This window comes from Cetorhinus maximus, chromosome 20, assembly GCF_964194155.1.
Source record: "Cetorhinus maximus chromosome 20, sCetMax3.hap1.1, whole genome shotgun sequence".
NCBI classification, from domain to species: Eukaryota; Metazoa; Chordata; class Chondrichthyes; order Lamniformes; family Cetorhinidae; genus Cetorhinus; species Cetorhinus maximus.
Genome location: NC_135898.1, coordinates 44,544,450 through 44,567,573, shown reverse-complemented (window position 1 = coordinate 44,567,573; position 23,124 = coordinate 44,544,450). Strand labels below are relative to the sequence as shown.

At 45.1% G+C, this 23,124-nt stretch overlaps 1 pseudogene; it reads right to left on the bottom strand.

Moving 5' to 3' along the window:
• Positions 1-8,878: 8,878 nt before the first annotated feature.
• On the bottom strand, positions 8,879-11,143 carry LOC144694768 (interferon-induced protein with tetratricopeptide repeats 5 pseudogene; annotated as a pseudogene).
• Positions 11,144-23,124: the final 11,981 nt, after the last annotated feature.

Genomic DNA, 23,124 nt, shown 5'->3' with positions numbered 1-23,124 from the left:
TCCTCAAAACCTGGGAGATAAAATCGCGACGGGGGAGTTCGGGCGGGGCAGGGGGGAATTGCAGCGGTTTGTGCCTGGTTGTCAGTGAAGAACATTCCTGCTTGTGCTCAGGGTTAAAATTGGAGCTTAGAATGGTTTCCCAAGCATCCTGGAATGGCTGGGAACTGAGAGAATTGGGAGTTTCTGCCCTGGGAGCTAAGCCTCCAGCATCTGGCAGATTATTTCAATTTCCCCCAGCATGTATCCAGTGACACCGTCAACTCACCCCGCGCTGACTTGAGTTGGTCTAAGGCCAGTGGAATGCCTGAGGTGGGGGCTGCGTGTAAGGGCGGCGCGTTCCACATGGCGTTGACACAGTCACTGACTAAAGTCACCAAGAAGCTGCCCAAGAAGCGGAGGGACTCTCGCAAGCAAAGCTATTCTGCTTACGTGTACAGGCTGCTGATCCAGGACCACACTTCCACCAGGATCTCGTCCAAGGCCATGAGTGTCATGAACTCCTTCGTTGTTGACATTTTCGAGCGCATCACCTCCAGGCCCTTGCACCTCATTCACTACAACAAGCGCCACACCATCTCGGCCAGGGAGATCCAGATCACCGTCCGCTTCATGCTGCCAGGGGAACTGGCCAAACACACCGTCTCCGAGGGCACAAAAGCAGTCACCAAATACACCAACTCCGCTTAGGTCGATCATTCTAAAGATTATAAACTCTCCGCCTGCTGCTCAGTGGCATCTCCAGTATTGACTATCGCCACAGACAGCAGCCACCGTGTGGAACTGTTGTTTATCGGGAGGCCAGAATTGTGGGAGCTCTGAATTCGGGGAATGGGGCACTTCTCAAATGGGGAGGGGGCGTCTCTATGAAATCCGGTGGTCTCTGATATTGTGGTGATGCTGAGATTAAGGGGGCATGACTGGGGAATCAGAACTCGAGGAGAATGGAGGCTTTGGAGGAGAGATAGGAATGAGGGCTTGGGGTGAGAGGGAGACTGGAGACTCATGAGAGATGGAGATTGGGAATGGTGGGGAGAGGGTGTTCTGCCTCTTCCCGATGGAAACCTGCCCCCTCCTCTCAAACTCTTGGGCCAAGGCCTCCAGAGAACCTTCCCAAAAGGAAAAAACAGTTTGGACCAGAACTCTTATTTCCCAGTTTTAGTGGTGTTCCATTTTAAGGTAAACAAGAGCAGTTCAGAGCAGTATTCTTATTCCCCAGGTTTTACTGTTTTTTTCCTTCTGGGTTGGAGTGCTCTCTCTCCCTCTCTCTCTCTCTGTCAGAGTGACACTCAGAATCACACAGCGCAGAAGAGGCCCTTCGGCCCATCGAGTCTGCACCGATACATGAGAAACACCTGACCTACCTACCTAATCCCATATACCAACATTTGGCCCATAGCCTTGAATGTTATGATGTGCCAAGTGCTCATCCAGGTACTTTTTAAAGGATGTGAGGCAACCTGCCTCCACAACCCTCCCAGGCAGAGCATTCCAGACCGTCACCACCCTCTGGTTAAAAAGGTTTTTCCTCACATTCCCCCTAAACCTCCTGCCCCTCATCTTGTACTTGTGTCCCCTTGTGAGGAATTACAAATTTGGGTTAGCAACCCTGTGATCTCCTCCCTTGCCTCCTCAGCAGTCTGGGACACAAATCATCCGGACCTGGAGGTTTGTCCACTGTTAAACCTGCCAACACCTCCAATACCCTGTCATTCCCTATAACAATCTGGTCAAGAACCTCGCAGTCTCTCTCCCTGAGTTCCATACCTTCATCCTCATTTTCTTGGGTGAAGATGGATGTGAAGTATTCATTCAACACTCTACCGATGTCCTCTGGCTCCACCCATTGATTGTCTCCTTGTTCCCTAATGGGCCCCACTCTTTCCCTGGTTATACTCTTCCCATTGGTATACTTATCGAATATCTTGGGATTCCCCTACTTTTACCAGCCTGAGCTATCTCATATCCCCTCTTTGCTTTCTTAATTGCTTTCTTAAGCTCCAACCTGCACTTTCTGTGCTCCACTAATGCCTCTGCTGATTTGCTCCCCTCGTACCTGCTAAAGGCCTCTATTTTCCTTCTCATCGTATCCTGAATATCTCTGGCCATCCATGGTTCTCTGGGCTTGTTACTCCTTTCTATCACCCTTGAGGGAACATGTTGAGCCTGTACCCTCCCCATTTCCTTTTTGAATGCCCCCCACTGCTCTTCTGTAGATTTCCCCACAAGTAGCTGTTCCCAGTCTATCTTGGCCAGATCCTGCCTTATTTTACTGAAATACACTCTCACCCAATCCAAAACATTTTTTTGCTACTTGTCTATTTCTTTGCCCATAACAAGCTTAAATTGTACCATGTTGTGGTCGCTATCACTAAAATGCTCCCCCACCATCACCTCAGCTACCTGTCTGGCTTCATTCCCCAGAATTAGATCCAGCACTGCGCCGTCCCTTGTTGGACCCTCTACATATTGACCTTCAAATTTCTCCTGTACACATTTCAAGAAATCCACTCCATCCAAGCCCTTAACACTATGTCAATCCCAAGTAATGTTGGGAAAGTTGAAATCACCTCATATAATTATACTATTGTTAATGTTTTTACGCACCTCCGTGGACTGTGCACATATTTGCTCCTCAATTTCCCACTGTCTACCTGGGGGTCTATAATAAACACCTAACAATGTGCCCCTTTTTTATTCCTAATGTCTACCTGCAAAGCTTCATTCAATGCCCCCTCCAAGATATCATGTCTTCTTACTGCAGTAACTGACTCCTTAACTAATAATGCAATGCCTCCTCCTCTTTTACCACCTCCCCTGTCTTGCCTGAAGATTCTATATCCCGGAATGTTGAGCTGCCAACCCTGCCCTTCCCTCAACCACATCTCTGTGATGGCTACTATATCACAATGCCACGTGTCAATCCTCACCCTTAACTCACCCGTTTTACCTGTAATACTCCTGGCATTAAAGTAGAGACCATCCAGCCTTGCCTTGCTCCCTTGAAACTTAATGCATCTGTATTCCCTCTGACTTGATTGTTTTACTGTATTATGATGTGTCCCAATTGATGGGTCTTCTTCTCTGCAGCCAAGAATTTCAGATTCTATCCCACCCACAGCTGCAGCCTGAGGACACCTCTGCTGTTAAGCAGAGCAGGGTTGCTGTACAGTGTTTTGCCCACGTGATCCTGGCTCTCAGCTTGTGCAGTTTTGGGGGATTTGTGTTCTCTTTTCAGGTTGAATATCACCAGGTTATAGGATTATTATTTGTTACAGGGTATCGGGGCATTATACCGACTATTAGCAGTTGTAAATGGAGTATCAGGGAGCTGTTGTATTACATTGGTAAATATGAGGGGAATCAGAGTGTTGTTAGTATTACTATTGCTAATTTAGTTTTAATTTGTTTGAATCAAAGTTCCTTCGGCATATGGGGCAATTTTTCCCAAGGATTCAGAGGTGGGGGATGGTGGCTGGAAAAACTGCAGAGAAGGATGCCATGCTGTCTCCCCGCTCTGTCCTTGGAGGAGGCTTCTTGCTGGCGGAAAGCCAATAAAAGCTTATCAGCAACCAATTAACAGGTAACTTCCAGAGTACATCCCTTGGTTCCCAATTTTCCCTCACTGAGTTCTCCTTCTCCCCTCCCTCAGTTCTCCCTCTCCTCTCCCTCAGTTCTCCTCTGTCCTTCGTTCCACCTCTTCCCTCCCATGGTTTTCCCTTCCTTGTTTTCCATTTTTCGCTGCCCTCATTCCTCCTCTTCTCAGTTGCATCCTCTTTGCCCCCTCCTTAGCCCTCCTCCTTCCTCAGAATCCCCCCTCCTCCTTCATCCGATTCCCTGCTCGTCCCTTGGATTCGCGCCTCCTCCTCTCCCAATTCCCCCTCCTGCTCCCTCTGATTCCCCTTCTTCCTCCCTCGCTTTCCGCCTGCTCCTCCCTCGGTTTCCCCACTCCCTCCCCTCCCCCTCCCTTGAATTCCCCCTCTTACCTCATTTAATCCCATCCTCCGCCCTCGAACTCCCCCCTCCTCTTCCCTCGGATTCCCCCCTCCTCCCTCGAATTCTCACCCTCCTCTCTCAGATTGCCCCCTCCTCCTCCCTCGGGTTTTCCCCCATCCTCCCTCGGATTCCCGCTCCTCCTCCAACCCGGCGAATTACCGTCCCATCAGTTTACTCTCGATCATGTTTGGAAATCGGGATAGTTTATGTAAGTTATAGGTGTATCTGCGTGTGTGAAGAACAATGTTTAATGTTTAAGTTTGATTTGTATTTCTGTATTTGTCTATTAAGAAAGGGAGTTGAGTTTTAGTTCAACTTTAAAAGATGCCTGCATTTCTAATGAGGTTTTTACGACACTTGAAGGCGTGTTAAAGCAAACAAGAGTAGACAAACTGCGCTGTTGCCCAGTAACTGGGGTTCTGAGAGGGAGACCCACCCACACACACACACAGACAGAGAAACCGAAAGCAGTTTGAGTTCAGTTGGTCACTATGTTGTAAGCTGAAGGGAGCAGTTTAAGTCTCTCTCTAACTGATTTACCAGCAGACTTCGGAGGGAAGTAAGTTTCAGAATGTGTGATGAGTTGCTCTAAAGTTAAAGTAACAGTGAATGTCAAGTGAGCTCTGAATCTCAACGGAAATGCCAAGTTGTCAGCAGTCTACTGGGAGAGTGAACTGCAGAGAGAGTAGATTTCCCAAAAGAACCAAATGCTCCCAAGGCCAAGGAGTGAGATAGAAAGGAGGGGCCACAAGAACACGTTATAGTCAAAGAAAGGAGAGGAATCTGTAAAAATGTTCTGTTCTGTGGAAGTGAAAGTATGGAGCAGAGGGGAAGGCTCCAAGCTTCAGACTTAAAGAGAAGAAAGCTGCAGGAAGCAGATTTAAAGCGAGAAGCCTAAAGGTCCAAAGAGACAGTTGAAGGTCTGGAACTCTTTGCTGTTGGAATGTGAAGCAGTGGGGTGCTGTTGGCACAGCAGAGCATTTGAGAGAGAGGGCATGGAAGGGAGTTTGAATGCACATGGTGATCCAGGGGAAGAACATTGGAAGGAGAGTTCAAAACCCTGGAAGTCGAACCTTGCAGAAGACGTCTGATAGAAAGTGTTCTTTGGGAGAAGATTCCGAAATGAGTTCTTGGAGAGTGGAGATTGAAAACGCTTGTGTGAAAGAGGGAGTTCAGTGAGACTACTTGGCTTGCGGTGCGACAAGCCACTGTTGAGGGTGAGGTGGGGGTGCATGGCAGGGAGTTGACGAGAGATCTGTTTTGGGTGGTATCTGTCACTTGGTTTCAGAGTGTGCTGTGTCTGACCACAGGTTGCCTTTTGGATTACATGGGCTGTGTACTTACAGTGAAAATTAGAGTATAAGATAGCTTTGGTAACTTGTGTTCTCCTTTCAAATCTGTATATATGTATGAAGTTATAGGTTGTGGGCGAAGGAGTATTGTACTATAGTTCCTCATTTCTTTTTTAATAATGCTTTGTTCTTTTGTTAAATGTTCATCAGCTGACTCCTGTGACACTTTTCAGTAGCCATGCTCCACATATCTCAACAAAAAATAAAAGTTAGGATCTATCATGCTGGGTTTCATCCTGGGATCAGGCTTATCCAGTAGTAACATCAGCTGGGATCATAACAATCATCAGTAGAGTGACAGAGGGGGTTATCAACAGTGCTATCAATTAGCACTTGCTCAGCAGTAACGTGCTCACTGATGCTCAGTTTGGGTTCTGCCAGGGCCACTCAGCTCATGACCTCTTTACAGCCTTGGTTCAAACATGAACAAAATAACTGAACTCCCGAGGTGAGGTGGGAATGACTGCCCTTGACATTAAGGCTGCATTTGATTGAACATGGCATCAAGGAGCCCTAGCAAATCTGGAGCCAGTGGGAATCGGGGGAAAACTCTCTGCCGGTTGGAGTTGTACCTAGCACAAAGGAAGGAGGTTGTGGTTCTTCAAGGTCAGTCATCTCAGTTCCTGGACATTGCTGAGGAGTTCCTGAAGGTAGTGTCCTCAGCCCAACCATTTTCAGCTGCTTTATCAATGACTTTCCTTCCACCATAAGGTCAGAAGTGGGGATGTTCACTGATGATTTGCACAATTTTAAGCATTATTCGTGACTCCATCTCGTACTGAAGAAACCCATGTCCAAATCAGCAAGACCTGTGACAAATAACATTTGTGCCACTTAAGTTCCAGGTAATGACCATCTCCAGCAAGAGAGAATCTAATTGTCATCCCTTGACATTCAATGGCATTACCATCATTGAATCCCCCACTATCAACATCCTGGGGGGTTACCATTGACCAGAAACTGAACTGGACTTGCCATATAAAAACTGTGGCTACAAAAGCAGGTCAGAGACTAGGAATCCTGCGGTGAGTAACTCACCTCCTGGCTCCCAAAGCCTGTACACCTTCTACAAGGCACAAGTCAGGAGTGTGATGGAACACGCCCCAATTGCCTGGGATGAGTGCAGCTCTCGCAACATTCAAGAAGCTTGACACCATCTGGACAAAACAGCCAACTTGACTGACATAAAAACAAAAAGCTAAAAGCTACTGTGGATGCTGGAAATCCAAAACAAAAACAGAATTACCTGGAAAAACTCAGCACGTCCGGCAGCATCGGTGGAGAAGAAAACAGTTGGCGTTTCGAGTCCTCATGACCCTTCGGCAGAACTGAAGTATAGTTAGGAGAGAGGTGAAATATAAGCTGGTCTAAGGTGGGGGGCGTGGGGAGAGAGAAGTTGAGGGTGGAGTGGTTGTGGGGACAAGCAAGCAGTGATAGGAGCAGGTAATCAAAAGATGTCACAGACATAAGGATCAAAGAGGTGTTGAAGGTGGTGATATTATCTAAGAAAAGTGCTAATTAAGAATGGATGGCAGGACACTCAAGGTACAGCTCTAGTGGGGGTGGGGTGGAAAGACTAACAAAGTATTAGTTGTTGATTTAAAAATAATGGAAATAGGTGGGAAAAGAAGAATCTATATAAATTATTGAAAAAAAAAGGGAGGGGGAAGAAACGGGGTGGGGATGAGGGGAGGGGGAGTTTAAGATCTAAAGTTGTTGAATTCAATATTCAACCCGGAAGGCTGTAAAGTGCCTTGTCGGAAGATGAGGTGCTGTTCCTCCAGTTTGCGTTGGGCTTCACTGGAACAATGCAGCAAGCCAAGGACAGACATGTTGGCAAGAGAACAGGGTGGAGTGTTAAAATGGCAAGCGACAGGGACGTTTGGGTCTTTCTTGCGGACAGACCACAGGTGTTCTGCAAAGCGGTCACCCAGTTTGCGTTTGGTCTCTCCAATGTAGAGGAGACCGCATTGGGAGCAACGAATGCAGTAGACTAAGTTGGGGGAAATGCAAGTGAAATGCTGCTTCACTTGAAAGGAGTGTTTGGGCCCTTGGACGGTGAGGAGAGAGGAAGTGAAGGGGCAGGTGTTGCATCTTCTGCGTGGGCATGGGGAGGTGCCATAGGTGGGGGTTGAGGAGTAGGGGGTGATGGAGGAGTGGACCAGGGTGTCCCGGAGAGAACGATCCCTACGGAATGCCGCCAGGGGGGGTGAAGGGAAGATGTGTTTGGTGGTGGCATCATGCTGGAGTTGGCGGAAATGGCGGAGGATGATCCTTTGAATGCGGAGGCTGGTGGGGTGATAAGTGAGAACAAGGGGGACCCTATCATGTTTCTGGGAGGGAGGAGAAGGCGTGAGGGCGGATGCGTGGGATATGGGCCGGACACGGTTGAGGGCCCTGTCAACAACCGTGGGTGGAAAACCTCGGTTAAGGAAGAAGGAGGACATGTCAGAGGAACTGTTTTTGAAGGTAGCATCATCAGAACAGATGCGACGGAGGCGAAGGAAATGAGAGAATGGGATGGAGTCCTTACAGGAAGCGAGGTGTGAGGAGCTGTAGTCGAGGTAGCTGTGGGAATCGGTAGGCTTGTACTGGATATTGGTGGACAGTCTATCATCAGAAATTGAGATAGAGAGGTCAAGGAAGGGAAGAGAAGTGTCAGAGATTGACCATGTGAAAATAATGGAGGGGTGGAGATTGGAAGCAAAATTAATAAATTTTTCCAGGTCCCGACGAGAGCATGAAGCAGCACCGAAGTAATCATCGATGTACCGGAGAAAGAGTTGTGGGAGGGGGCTGGAGTAGGACTGGAACAAGGAATGTTCCACATACCCCATAAAGAGACAGGCATAGCTGGGGCCCATGCGGGTACCCATAGCCACACCTTTTATTTGGAGGAATTGAGAGGAGTTAAAGGAGAAATTGTTCAGTGTGAGAACAAGTTCAGCCAGACGGAGGAGAGTAGTGATGGATGGGGATTGTTCGGGCCTCTGTTTAAGGAAGAAGCTTAGGGCCCTCAGACCATCCACATCAACAATTTCCAATTCCCTGGCCCCAACCGCTTCTTCTTCACCATGGATGTCCAATCCCTCTACACCTCCATCCCCCACCAGGATGGTCTGAGGGCCCTTAGCTTCTTCCTTGAACAGAGGCCCGAACAATCCCCATCCACCACATGCCTTCTCCATGTTCCTGCTGTCTCTCTCTGTGTCCCCACTCTCTCCGTGCTCCTGCTCTCTCTTTGCTGCTGCTCTCTCCCTGTGCTCCTGCACTCTCTGTGCTCCTGGCCTCTCCATGGACCTGTTCTCTTCATGCTCCTACTCTCTCTCTCTGTGCTCCAGCTCATTTCATGCTCCTGCTGTCTCCATGCACCTGCTCTCTCCTTTCTCCTGCTCTCTCCATGCTCCTGCTGTCTCTCTGTAGTACTGCTCCCTCCAAGCCCCTGCTCTCTCCATACTTCTGCACTCTCTGTACCCCTGCTCTCTCCATGCTCCTGCTCTCTTCATGCTCCTACACACAAAATGTGTTTAATTTTAGTTGGGAAAGTCATTGTTGTCCTCGATGGAAAGGCGTAATTCACAAAGAGCACTTAGATATTCTTCATTGTCAGGATCAAACTCCAAGGCCGTTTCAAAGCATTTAATAGCTTCACATCTCTCACCATCCAGCTGGTGCAGGAACCCAAGAACACCAAGGGCCTTGCTGTCTCTTGGGTTCCTGCGAAACCGTCTTGCTATCATCTCCAAGTTTTCTCGACACCTTTTCTAATGTATTGAGTCATAATTGACTTTCATTCCTTCCAGAAAATGGGTGATGGCATTTGATTCAGATTCTTTGTGATTGAGTTCAAATAAACCCGCCTGTAAACATATGTCCTGCTTACTTTCTGGACGAATACTTTCCAATTTCAGTAGATGGTTGTAGATCTCCTTTGCTTTGAGATATTCTTCATTTATTGAATAGATTTTTGCCAAATCCAGGTGGGCTTTAACAGATGTTAGTGGTCAGTTCTCAATTGCCTTTTGAAAATGGTACCTGCATTGTTTGATCAATTCAGCTTTCTGTTCAAAAGCAGGATTGTGAGGATCTTTACTGCCTTGATATTTCATCAGTGCATTTAGTTTGGTTCTGTAGCACACACCCATTTTATGGTGTAAGAATGTAGAGTGTTGGCTAATTTCTAATCCTTTCTTCAACAGCTCCACAGCTTTTTCCGTATGTCCTTCCTTTCTGTAAAATATTGCTGCATAACGAAGCACGTAGAGAAGATCAGGGGACTTATGCAATGCTTGTTCAACTAATTTGAGTGCTTCATCTTTTTGACACAAGCTTTGCAGTTTTGGTGCCAACTGCACCATGACGAATATGTGATCAGGATCAAACTCCAGCACACGTCTCCACTGCTTCACAGATTCAAAAGACTCACAACTCTGTGAGGTACAATGAAACTCCTCCAGCCGAGACAGAATAATCGCATAGCTGTATTTCCATTCAATGTTATCCGGACCTTGCTCCAAAGCATTTTTAAAACATTCCATTGCCTCTTCATAATATTGAGCATCAGTTGTCAACAGTGCCCAACCCTTCTCCCCATATACTTCAGGAATCATTGCTGTATAACGAGAGGCATCAGGAAATTGTTTACAGATCTCCTGCAGCTTGTCGAGGTAGGACTGAGCCTCTGTCACTTGTCCCATGTGATAATATACCCAGGCATAGTTTCCATGGGTGATGATGCTTCTTTTGTCAAATTCATCTTCATGATTCCCCCTCAGAAATGTTTCAGCTTCCTGTAAGTTTTGAATTGCCTCTTCATAGTTTCCTTGCAGACAGTTTACAAAAGCCAGTTGGCTGTACACTGTGGCTTGATATTTCACATCAGTCTGTATTAAGTCTTCTAATCTTTTCTTCATATCATTGAGGTCAATGTTTTCTTTCTGTGGAGCCCATGTGAAGTGACATTGAAGCTGATCGAGCTCCACTTTTAAGAAATCTTTCTGTGTGTTACTGTAAGAGAAAAAAAGCATCAAAGTTCATTTCAGACTAATTGAAGCACTTCCTCTCCACTCGAGCAAATTTCTTCATCTAACAGCTGCTCCTGACTCCTGAACTCAATGACCAGGAAACCTCTTGTGACAGAAAGATGAACTCTGCACACAGACATTCACAATGAAATGATACTTGCATTGTTTGATCAATTTAGCTTTCAGTTAAAATTACGAGGACCTTTGCTGCCTGGATAATTCATCTGTTGATTTGATTTGGTTCTGTAACACTAACCTATTTGATGGTATATGAAGGTAGAATGTGGACAAATTTCTAATCCTTTCTTTGACAACTCCACAGCTTTTTCCACATCCCCTTTAGTTCTGTAAGGTTTTGCTCCATAATGAAGCACATATGGAAGATCAGGGGGCTTCTGCAAGTCTTGTTCAACTAATTTAAGTGTTTCTTCCTGTTGACTGCAAAAGGACTACAAAACCTTGGCTCAACTTATACTTGTGTCCTCAGTGCTGGTTTATTACTTGCTCCTGGCCAGTTAGTTTTCTCACCTGGTGCACAGTATACCTCAACCACTCCCAATCCCACTGATATTGTAGAGGAGCACTGGTTGAAGTATTCAATCTGCCTGTTGGGTTTGTCCAGTATATCTCCTCTCATTCCTGCATTCCATTCTGAAATAGGAGTCTCCCCACTAAATTGTGAGTACTAATTCTGAAATGCTTCCTTCTCATATTGACAGCCCGAGTAACTCTCCACCAAACAGGATTACCATACTACTCCTTCATAGGGTCCATGTTGGCTTTGAGCCAGGTCATTCCCTATCCCAACATGTTCATAAAGCAGAAGAGAAGGCCCGTCACTCAGATATCCTCAATCTTCTAAAGGGCCATGCATTGAATTTTTTACTCATGTGACTGACCAGGTTTTGTTGGGTGTTGGTGGTGTGTCCTGAATGCACAGGAAACCTGGAAGTCAGGATTTCCTCACATGCCGTGGTTGTATATCTGAAAAGAGGGCGTGGAGTATCACTAATCGGTTTCCTGATTGACAGTGGCTTCCGGGTAGGGAAAACAGTTGGCGAATCTAAGGGACTAGAATAGTCCATGTTAGAATCGGAGAAAGAGAGTAATCGGGGTGAGGAGGTGGCCAATCACAGGGATTTGGGAGTCTCAGGCAAAGAGTCTTGATTGTTGGGGAATGGGATTCCCTAAAGGCAAGATTACGAAGGACAATTCTTCAAAACAATAGTGGCATAGTGAACATAAACACAGTTACATAGTACAAAGTCTAGATTGGTATATGGATATAGCTTTTACAGAAGCTGTGCACCATTTTCATGCTGTATCTGGACAAAACAACCCTGCCTCTTGCATTATCAACATAGGTAAACATGGTGCCTTGTGCAGACACCTTTAAATGTTCATAGAAATCTTGTGCCAACTTTGTACACAAATCAGTTATAAGCTAATAGTCAATGTACTTGATTTTGCCCACATCAGAATTTGTGAATATTTCACAATGTCGAGTGGAACTGCTGATGTTGAATTGTCTCTTTCTTTAACTTTACTGGAAAATACGACTGTGATATAAACCGTAAGAAACCCATGGGTCGTAATCAGAATGCCTATCCTTGCACCCTGAAGAATTGAATTTTGATGGGGGTCGTTCTCCTCACTGAGGATTTGCAATTTGACTTGTGAGATCGCTGCAGGAGTTCTTCAGGGCATTGTCCCAGGCCAAGTGTCCTGCTTCATCACTGACCTTTCCTCCATCAAAAGGTTAGAAATGGGTGTGTTCCCTGATTATTGCACAGTGTTCAGTTACATTTGCACTCCTCAGATAATGAAGCAGACCTTGCCCACATTCAGCAAGACCTGGACAACATTCTTGGTTGGAACTAATGAATGGCAATTAATATTTGCATCACCCAAGTGCCAGGCAATGATCTTTTCTGACAAGAGAGACTCTAACTATCTCTCTTTGATATTCAATGGTGTTATCATCACTGAATCTCCCACCAAGAGAATCTTGGTGGCTATCATTGACCAGAAACTGAACTTGACCAGCCACATTAACACTGTGACTAACGAGGGCAGGTCAGAGGATGGGTTATCTTCAGCGAGTAATTTGGCTTTTGAGAATGAGGCTATGTGTCAAGAGAAAGGGGAAGATCAAACAGAAGTGTGAGAAGCCTCCAGTATTTGTGCATTCAGCCAGCTACCTATAGAAACCAAAGCTGGGAAAGCCGCTTTGAATTCTACTGTCCAAGGTATTGTGTTAACTTGCTGGATCTGGTTAAAATCTATTTTTTTAACCATTGCCTTAATGGGGGTATAACTAGAAGCCAGATTAATTAGGGGTTTTAGGAGTTATTATAGTAGTAATTTGTAGACATATGTATGTGCTTGAAATATTTTCTTCTGTTAATAAATGTTTAATTTAGTTGTTTAAAAATCTCTGAAGTATTGGTGGACTTATTACTTCTGAATTCAGGGCACACATCTTGAAATAAATACAAATTGCAAAACCATTGTGATAACATGACCAAGTTTCCCTCGTGATTTGATCCACCAGGCACACATCATCTGCCACATGTTAACAATAATACATTCCACGTTACATTCACTCCTGTCCATCTCAGTTCATGCTGTGTTCTCCCTTTGAGTTATTGTTCTGATTGCTTTGGTTTAAACATATTTAAGTGCTAAGAGACAACATTTTCCATTAGTAAATCCTTTCTAGATTACAATGGGCCAGAAAGTTTTTTTCTCTTCAAAAAGTGCAAACGACCTGAGGGTATTGACAGAATACAAATATCAAATGCAAATTTAATTTTGTACATCCATGAAGTCCAGTTGGAAATATTTTAATTTGAATTTGAATTGTTACATAATATAAAGAATGAAGAGATCTGTTTCTGACCATTACCAGTCTTATTCAGCACCTCACCCTCTCTCTGTAAACAAATAATTCCAGCTTTGTGTAGGGCCCATAAGGGACCAAGGGGGCAATCTATGGGTGGAGCCAGAGGACATCGCTAGAGTGTTGAATGAATACTTCATGTCCGTCTTCACCCAAGAGAATGAGGATGAAGGTATCGAACTCAGGGAGAGAGACTGCGAGGTTCTTAAGCAAATTGAAATAGGGAGTGACAAGATATTGAAGGTGTTGGCAGGCGTAAAAGTGGACAAATCTCCAGGTCCGGATGATTTGTGTCCCAGACTGCTGAGGGAGGCAAGAGAGGAGATCGCAGGGGCTCTGACCCAAATTTTTAATTCCTCTCTGGCCACGGGGGAGGTGCCAGAGGACTGGAGAACAGCTAATGTAGTTCCACAATAAGAAGGGTTGTAGAGATAAGCCAGGGAACTACAGGCCAGTGAGTCTCACATCAGTGGTAGGGAAACTGTTGGAGCATGTTCTGAAGGAGAGTATCTATCTCCACTTGGAGAGGCAAGGTTTGATCAGGGATAGTCAGCATGGCTTTGTAAGAGGGAGGTTATGCCTAATAAATTTTATTCAATTTTTTGAGGAGGTGACCAGGTGTGTAGATGAGTGTAGTGCAGTTGATGTAGTTAATATGGATTTCAGCAAAGCCTTTGACATGGTCCCACGAGGGAGACTTATAAAGAAGGCAAATGCACAAGGGATACAGGGTAATTTGATAAGGTGGATTCAAAATTGGCTTAGTTGTAGGAGGCAGAGGGTGATGACAGAAGGATGCTTTAGTGACTGGAAGCCAGTGTCCAGTGGCGTACCACAGGGATCTGTGCTGGGTCCCCTATTATTTGTCGTTTATATAAACGACATAGATAACTACGTGGGGGGTAGGATTAATAAGTTTGCGGATGACACAAAGATTGGCCGAGTGGTTAACAGTGAGGTTGAGTGTCTTGGGCTACAGGAAGATATAGACGGGATGGTCAAATTGGCAGATGATTGGCAGATGGAATTTAACCCTGAAAAGTGTGAGGTGATACACTTTGGAAGGAGTAATTTGACAAGGAAGTATTCAATGAACGGCATGGCACTAGGAAGTTCTGCGGAACAAAGGGACCTTGGCGTCTGTGTCCATAGAACTCTGAAGGTGGAGGGGCATGTTAGTGGGGTGGTGAAAAAGGCATATGGGACAGTTGCCTTTATCAATCGAGGCATAGATTACAAAAGTAGAGAGGTCATGTTGGTTGTATAGAACCTTAGTGAGGCCACAGCTGGAGTACTGTGTGCCTTCTGGTCGCCACATTATAGGAAGGATATGATTGCACTGGAGAGGGTGCAGAGGAGATTCACCAGGATGTTGCCTGGGATGAAACATTTAAGTTATGAAGAGAGGTTGGATAGACTTGGGTTGTTTTCGTTGGAGCAGAGAAGACTGAGGGGTGACCTGATTGAGGTGTACAAGATTATGAGGGGCATGGACAGGGTGGATAGGGAGCAGCTGTTCCCCTTAGTTGAAGGGTCAGTCACAAGGGGGCATACGTTCAAGGTGAGGGGCAGGATGTTTAGGGGGGATGTGAGGAAAAACCTTTTTATCCAGAGGGTATTGACGGCCTGGAATGAACTGTCTAGGAGGGTGGTGGAGGCGGGTTGCCTCACATCCTTTAAAAAGTACCTGGATGAGCAATTGGCATGACATACCATTCAAGGCTATGGGCCAAGTGCTGGTAAATGGGATTAGGTAGGTAGGTCAGTTGTTTCTCACGTGTCGGTGTAGACTCGACAGGCCGAAGGGCCTCTTCTGCACTGTGTGATTCTGTGACGAGTTTTAAATGCTTTGTAATGTCTGCTAATTTCTTTCTGAAAACAACTCCTTGTTCAATCTTCCACAAGCAAATTTCAATACTAAAAAAATTCCAGTTATCTTTACGTTATAATGCTGATCAGATGGAAAATGTGTTCCTTTCTCAGCTTCAAGTCTGCTTGGAATGGTGAGCTGATCAAGAAGAATATTTGGTTTGTTGTTTTTCAGTTCATTTATCAGCCCCATAATATATCGTTTGAAGTCATTTCCTGAATGTGAATCGAAACTAAACTGAGGAGATGAAACTCCAAAATGAAAACCTATCCAGGAAAGCGTGATGCCCACACAGTGCCCATTGTGTTAACTCTGTGGAGCCTATCCTTTAACCAAAAGCAAAACATCACTTGGTTCAACAGCCAAACTTTTTTGTTGATCACAGCTCTGCCTCCTCTGACAGTCACCTTGAGTTGTTTTTTGAACACACTAATACTATTTGCTTCAATGGAGAGCTCTCTGATGCTGCCCTGTGATATCATCCCACTCATGCTTGAGGCGGACTGCTCCATTGTGTCTGCTGGCACTCTCTCAGTATGTTCAGAAAGCCTCTCAGTATATTATACATTCTCTGCTGTTCCTCAATAGGTTGCTGTTACATTGATAGCTCCGGGGTTACTTGGTGACTTGGAGACAGCTTCCCAATGAGTCTTTAACTACAGGGGTTTTAACTTCCCATCCCCTCCCAAACCCATGGGCTCCTCCAAATTAAAATTCCTCTTTTGTGCCTGCAGCTATGAGGTTTTATTAATTTGAACCAATTTTATGCCATTTAGCCTTCCTCCACCTTCCACGTTTTCCTTCACTGAGGGAATGGCAATCTTTAGAACACACCTGGGTATTGTTCAACCTGCCCTGTGTTGACCATCGAGGCACTAAGAGGAGCTGGTGAACCTGCCTTTTAATCATATTATTTGCTTCCAATTAAAATACAAGATGCTGAAAATACTCAGCAGCTCAGGCAGCATCAGTGGGGAGAGAAACAGAGCTAACATTGTAAGCCAGTGATATTTTGTTAGAGCTGGAAGAAGTTAGAGATATATCAGTGTTTGAGCAATGATGGCAACAGAGAAAGGGGGAGGGAAAGTCAAAAAGGAAAGATCTGTGGAAAGCAGGGGAGATTAAATAACAAAAGTGATGCTGGTAGAAGAAAAAAGGAGGGATATGGTAATCAAGACGTGAAAATGAGTATAGCGGAATCATGTGTTGGAAGCAGTTAAAAGGAGGTTTACCAGACTAATATTTGGAATGGGCGGGTTGTCTTATGAGGAAAGGTTGGATAGACTAGGCTTGTGTCCACTGGAGTTTAGAAGAGTAAGAGATGACTTGAATGAAACATATAAGATCCTGAGAGGACTTGACAGGGTGGATGTGGGAGAATCTAGAACTTGGCATCACCATTTAAAAATAAGGGGTCACCCATTTAAAATGGAGATGAGGTGAAATTTTTTCTCTCAGAGGGTCCTGAATCTTTGGAACTCTCTTCCTGAAAAGGTGGTGGAAGCAGAGTCTTTGAATATTTTTAAGGCAAAAGTGGATAGATTCTTGGTAAGCAAGGGGGTGATAGGTTATTGGCCGTAGGCGGGATGCAGATTTGAGGTTACTATTAGATCAGCCTTGATCTTATTAAATTGCAGAGCAGGCTTGAGGGGCCGAATGGCCTTAGTTGTATGTTCATATGAATGTGGATGTTGGCAGGTGGTAGGGTGAGAGGTGAGGACAAGGGGGACACTATCGTGCTTCTGTCTGGGAAGGAAAGGGTGAGAGCAAACGTGAAGGAAAAAGAACAAATATGGTTGTCAAGCATGGCAGTGAGTTGAGAATAAAGCACCTCAGGAACATTGATATGGAAGGTGGGATCACCAGAATAGATGTAAAGGAGATGGAGAAACTGGGAGAATATGGAATAGAATCCTTATAGGAAGTGGTGTTGGAGGAAATGTAGTCAAGGAAGCTGAGGGAGTCAGTGGGCTTATAGTGAATATTGGTTGACAACTGGCTTAGATTTTAGATTTTATTCTAATAAGATATATGTAACCTGTAAAGTAGGAAAATGGTCAAGTCACCATTTTATACTGACATTTGAACAGAAACAAGGCCATTTTGATGTTGCCAACCTTTTAACAAACTAATCCAATATAGTACTGGGAGATAGTCACTGAATAGCAGCAGATGATTTCATTAGGAGGAAATGTAGAGTAAAGGTTTAACTCTAATGTGACTCTAATAATAGCTACTGCGCATGTACCAAGGAGGTTTCAGGGTCCTTTGTTCATGCAGACTGATCATCTCCATTGGCCAGAGCCTGGCCTTCGAAATGTAAATGGTTTTTGTACAACTCCTTGGGATTTGATCTCTGCAGTCACAGGGGCATTAGCACCTCTTTTGAGGTTGCTGCTGTTCTGAAGGCCAAAGATTCCTTCCATTTTTAAACACACCACCGGGTCCCCCATTGGACCTGGCGCCCAATGTGTTCCCACCCCCGTGCATGGAAAACACATTCGGCAGTCGCGTTTCACGCTAGGTGGGCCCTAATTAGCCACCCAGCACAAGGTCGTGTTCACAGCGCAAACTCGGCCTGGAGCGGGTGTTACATCCGCTTCTGGCCACACCGACTTCAGGCGCACCCCGAGGGTAGAATTCAGGCCATGGTGTGGATTAGAGACCAGCAGTGACTAGGTAGTGCAGAAGAAAAGTTAAACAACTGAGCTCATATTTGGTCCAGACAAAAGCAGGTATTGTCTGAAGAAAAAGGAATAGCTTGATTTCAATGAAGAGGACACCATTAGCAGAATGAGCTGCGTACCCAGAGCCCAGGAGAACCCCACGCCAACTAAACCACCAATGATGGAAACAAGAAGTGACAACCCTCAGGGAAGGACTTCGGAAAGCAAGAACCTCAACAACCTCCAAAAGAACTCTGCACATGTTCAGGAAGTTTTTAAGAAGACTATCTCTTTAAAATCAAAGACTTTGGGGGAGGTGTAGGAGGATGTGTGTATAATAATCTCGGAGTAAAGACTTGGGGGGAGATGTAGAGCAAAGGATTAAATCTAACACTACTCTAATAACAGCTACTGGGCATGTGTGGAAGGAGATATGTCATACTGATGTCACTCAGAGAGATAAGTGTGAGAAGAGTTGAAGAGGGGGACTGTCACTCTGTCTTTATGTGCTGTAACTTTGTATATAGTTAATTATGTCAATAAATGTACTTCGAAGGAAAGGCCTTTGTCTCCTGCCAGATCTCCTCTTAGAGTAAGACACCCAGGATAGAACTTCAACATTGAGATTGTATAGCTTCTAGCTTGAAAATGAACAGCAGAGGGAAGACAGGCTGTGCTGCTAATCCAACACCCGTGGATACTAGAGGAGTTTTCTCATACATGAGATATTAAACCAAGGGCCTGGTGGATGTAAATGGTCCCATAGCACTATTTCGGTGAAGAGCAGTTCCAGGCCAAGAATAAAGGTTGGCACTAAAGATAAACAGTCTTCATTTGAAAATGATTCCCATATGGAAGACATGGGTATCTTTCATCTTTAACCTGTTGCCCAGCATCTTTTCCCCAATAGGCCACTTGTGCCACACTTAAATGCCTTCTTCTGGAAGTGTATGACCCCCACCCACGCCCACCCCACCCAGCTGCCACATGAGCTCCAGTGCTAAAGTCCCATTGAATCCTCATTAACCTGGGCACTTAAGCCAGTTTCCATAGTTTAAACTCAAGGAATCTTTTGTCTTAACAAATTCTTAATCAGCAGAATGCTACCCATCCCTCAGGCAGCATGTTTCTGATCTGTCACATCAAATTGAGTTCTAATACAAAACTGCTCAACCACAAATAAGGGAATTGACACATGATAGAATTGAACTCTTGCTCTGTAGAGTGCAGATAGTAGCAGTAACAGTGAACACTACCATTCACATACAATCTGTGATTTAATTGGCACTATTCTGATGATTCCATTGCAGGGAATCTATTACTGGAAGGAATCAAAAGTTTCAATGAATCTCACTTTGGCTGGAATTTTCCAATCCCATTGACATTGGGTGTCAATATGACGAGAAGGCCGCAAATTGGTTTCATGCCGCCGTGAAACCAGCTTGTAATCATCCGCTCCACCCGTTAATGGCGGGCTGTGTTTCCCACCGCTGCACATTGGTAACCTAATTTCAATGCTTTAGCATCTCACTATAAGCCCTGCTCGCTGGGTACATCCTCCCATGCTGCATCATCTGGGCAAACTGTACAGAAGTGTCGTGCACTTGTGAGCTGCACTTCGCTTGGGACTTTGAGCCCTCCTGGTAATATATTCCCTGCTGCTGATGAGAAAAACATGTTATAAAATGTGAAATAATAATTACTTCCCAAATAGAGGAATTTGTAATAAAATTGGACAAATGTGCCTTCCGTTTTATTCAATATATTAAAAGAAAATCCAATCGCTGCCATCATTAAAAAAACCCAAACCACTGGAAAATGTGTCAAGTTGTCAAAAATATTTTGGAGTTCTCATCTTTTGCATCAGGTTTTGGAAGTTTTAGTGAGTTTTTACTAGTTATCTCAGTTTGTCAAGCATGGGGAGTTCATGTGGTTGGCTGTTGAAGGACAGGTTTGAACATTGTTTGCCTACATTGCTTCAGGCAGCGCTGGCGATCATCAGTGCCAGGCTTCGCTGACAGCGCCACATCACTTTTGGGGGGGTTCACAGGCAGGTCCCTACCTACCAGACCAATCGTAAGGCCGGGGTGGCTTTTCAACGGCCGCAGTGCTAGGGCTTGCTTGGGGAAGGGGGTGAAGTGGCTTCACGCAAGGGAAGAGGCAGCAGGACGAGGGCTGTGCTAGGGAAGGTGGGGGGGGGCGGTGGTAGCCTAGAATGTTAGGGCACAAGTTGATCTGTGCAAGTGGCCTCAAGATGGTGAGGGTTGAGGAGGCAGTCTCCAGAGGAGATGAGGCCAGATGGAGATGTGAAGGTGTGTGAGAGAATGAGTGGTCCCTTGAGCTGGCAGTGAGTGAGATAACAGTGAATGTGTGATGACCTTTTGAGTGTGTGAGCTTAAGAGTGATGAGATGGTTGCCTTACCTTGGCTGAACAGGTGAGATCATTCATCTTCTTTCTGCATTGGATGGCCAACCTCTTCTGGGCAGTGTTGGCACTGACCACCAGTTCCACCACCTCCCAAGATGGAGTGGTGAGATTGCTGGAACTCCGGTGTCCAGAGCGGGGGTGGAGGACATCACGGCGGACCTCCAAAAGGCATTCCAGTGACAGGTCACTGAACTCTTCTTGGCTTTCAGGGCCATGTCTTCACTGATGCAGTCCTGGGCTGCAAGCATTGAGAAATGTGTGCACAGCTGCGGTTTAGATTTGGCAGCTGGAGTGAGGAAACAGTGAGGTAACAGTGTGGCGGGTGATTCAGAGGTCAGCAAGACAACGTGTTTCCTGTTTCTGCATAATTAATGAGGTGGGATGCGGACGATACAGCACAAAAAAACCATCCATTGTGGCCGGTGGGTAAAACGTCATTTTTCACGCACACCAAAGCACTTAAGAACATAAGAAATAGGACCAGGAGTAGGTCATTTGGCCCCTCAAGACTGCCCAGCCATTCAAAAAGGTCATGGCTGATCTGCCCCAGGTCTCAACTCCTCTTTCGTGCCAACTCACCAATATTTCAAAAATCTATCTACCTCCTCTTTAAACACTTTGTGATCTAGCCTCCACAATTCTCTGGGCAACAGAATTCCAGACATTCACTACCCTCTGAGAGAAGAAATTCCTTCGCATCTCAGTTTAAAATTAATGTCCCCTTATTCTGTAACTATGTCCCATAGTTCGAGATTCCCCCACTAATGGAAACATCTTCTCAACATCTACCCTGTCAAGCCCCCTCAGAATCTTGTACGTTTCAATAAGATCACCCCTCATTCTTCTAATCTCTAATGAATAAAACCTATCCTGTTTAGCTGTTCTTGATAAGTCAACCCCTTCATCCCAGGAATCAGCTTAGTGAACAGTCTCCAATGCCAATATATCCTTTCTTAAACTGTACACAGTACTCCAGGCCTCACCAACACCCTATGCCACCCACAGTTGTAACAAGACTTCCCTATTTTTAAACTCCAACCCTCTAGCAATACAGGCCAAAATTCCATTTGCCTTCTTAATTACTTGCTGCACCTGCATGCCAACTTTCTGTGTTTCATGCATAAGAACACCCAGATCCCTCTGTACTGCACTTTTTTGGAGTCTCTCTCCATTTAAATAATAGTCTGCCTTTTGATTCTTCCTACCAAAGTGCATGACCTCACACTTTCAGACATTAAGCTCCATCTGCCAAGTTTTTGCCCATTCCCTCAATGTTTCTATATCTCCTTGCAGATTCCTTACATCTTCATCACAACATGACTCCCACCTATTTTTGCATCGTCAGCAAATTTGGATACATTACACTCTGCCCCCTCCTCCAAGTCATTAATATAGATAGTAAATAATTGAGGCCCTTGTGGCACTCCATTAGTTATGTTTTTCCAACCTGAAAAAGACTCATTAATCCCGACTCTGTCTTCTGTGTGTTAACGAATTCTTGCTTAATAATGGACTCTAGCATTTTGCCAATGACAGATGTTAGGCTGACTGGGATATAGTTTCCTGTTATTTGTCTCCCTCCCTTCTTGAACAGGGGCGTCATATTAGCAGTTTTCCAATCCGCTGTGACCCTCCCGGAATCCAGTGAGTTCTGGAATATTTTGACCAATGCCTCCACTATCTCTGCAGCCACTTCGCTTAGTGCAATTCTGGAATGATTTTGCCAATTGTCTTTAAAAAATTATCAAAGAGACAAATGGAGATTGGAAACCATCCTCATTGGCAGAGAACCATTGCAGTCTGAGTTCCAGGAGGCAAACATTATTGACATGTGTGAATTCTGTTGATAGAATCTGTGTTTGTATTGAAAAAGTTTTAATTACTTTTCACCTCGCTTTATGTCCACTTAGCTTTCATCTCTTTACAGTGTCTACCTTTAGCTGAGATCTCAATCTCCAAATGCCAATCTCAAAATGGAATTTGTAACTTGTGCCCAAGTTGCTATGCGTTGACCTGAATGAAATGTGTGAAATGTCGTTCATAAAAATGTTTTGCTTTTGTTTATTCATGGGATTTTGGTGTCGCTGGCTAGGCCAGCAATTATTGCCCATCCCTAGTTGCCCTTGAGAAGGTGGTGGTGAGCTGCCTTCTTGAACTGCTGCAGTCCATGTGGTGTAGGTACACCCACAGTGCTGTTAGGGTGGGAATTCCAGGATTTTGACCCAGCGACAGTGAGGAATGGTGATATATTTCCAAGTCAGGATGGTGTGTGGCTTGGGGAGGATTTGCCAAGTGGTGGTGCTTCCATTTATCTGCTCCATTCTGATGGTGCTTGATGGTGCTGATTTTAAATCTACTCACTTGCTGGAAACTGGGCTAAACTGCTCACCCAAAGTGGGTGGGGTCCTCTTTAACATATGCAGCCTGGGGGTCTGGTGACATCATTGGGCCTTGACTGCACTGCCAGCTCTGTCCTGGACCTGGACCCGGTATGTACAGAAACCAGTGAGTTTCCAAATCCCCTCACCACTCACCCAAAACCCATCTGGAGTTAAAATAATTCCTTATCCTTCTGGATGGGAAAAGTTGTGGGTTTGGAAAGTGTTGTCGAAGCAGCCTTGGTGAATTCCTGCAGTGCATCTTGTAGATGGTACACACTGCTGCTACTGTGCATCGGTGGTACAGTGAGTGAATGTTTGTGATTTGAGTACGAATCAAGTGGGCTGCTTTGTCCTGGACGTTGTCAAGCTTCATGAGTGTTGTGGGGCCTGCATTCATCTAGACCATAAACATTACTGACTGTCAGAAATTAGCGTGCAGATCTTATCCCCATCTATTCTGTACCACACAAACCATTCTCATTCACTGAAATCAGCATCACAGAAAAAA